The sequence below is a fragment of the Podarcis liolepis genome (assembly GCF_965112155.1).
Source record: "Podarcis liolepis genome assembly, chromosome: 14".
Taxonomy (NCBI): domain Eukaryota; kingdom Metazoa; phylum Chordata; class Lepidosauria; order Squamata; family Lacertidae; genus Podarcis; species Podarcis liolepis.
In genome coordinates, this window is record NC_139569.1 from 25,656,517 (window position 1) to 25,657,599 (window position 1,083).

Sequence of the window (1,083 nt, forward strand, 5' to 3'; positions counted from 1 at the left end):
AGAAGGTCCCAGGTTCAGTTCCCAGTTTGACTGAGAAAGCCACTTTTGCCTGAACCCCTGGAGAGCAGCTGCCAGTCAGTGCCAGCAATACTGAGCTAGGTGGCCCAGCTGACTTGGCATAAAGGAGCTTCCTATGTTCCTGGGTAGGGCAAACTACACCCCTCTCTCTCTCTCTTGCTGCAGCTTCTCCCTCATTTCTATGCTTCTCTCTGCCCACATTGATTTGTTCTGAATTCCTTGATTAATTACTCTCTGAGAAATTTCAGCTTTATTAATTACCCTGGTTTAATTAGGGCAAACTTTTAATTGTGTCCCAAAGCTGAGCAGAGTTCAATAGGCTCACTAATTAGAGACCCCCAGCCAGCTTGATACCAATTAGAGCTGTGTCGGTCTTGACTGGGCTTGGTTTTGGGTGGGTGGGCAGGCCTGGAGGAAAAGGAAGAATTTACTGGGGGCGGAGGCAGGAAAGGATTGCTGTAGGAGAAGGGAGGCTTAGCCGTTGGCTGACTCAAAACATTTTGCTCCCTCAGGCAAAGGACAAGAGGACAACCGTCTCACACTGCAGTTCACAGAATCCGACCAGACTGGGAGTTGAATCTTCCACCCTGGCAAGAGGATGGTCTCCTCCCTCTGAGGGCAGCTGGCTCCTTTGGGGGGCACAGGACAGGCCTCATGGGTGCTTCCTGCTACCTGAGTGGCGAGACTCCCTTTGCCCAATGGGAGGGCCGGCCCTTGTATTGGCACCATAATTTTTATTTATTTATTTATATTTATTTAATGCATTTCCACCTCACCTTCCCTCCAAAGCACCTCAAGGGTGGCATACATGGTTCTCCCCTCCTCAGTTAATCCCCACAAGAGTTCTGTGAGGTAGGTTAGGCAGAGAGGCAGTGAGTGGCCTCCAAGGTCACCCTGTGGGTTTCATGGTTGAGTGGAGATTTGAACCCTGGTCTCTCAACTTTCTTCCTTGGGCTGCATCTCCAGGCCTGTTCTTTATTGGGGTGTGGGGGGTGCAGAGAATGAGCTATTCCTCTGCAGCAGTCTTCATAATCCTAGAGGCACATTGCTCTCCTGCTAGCACGT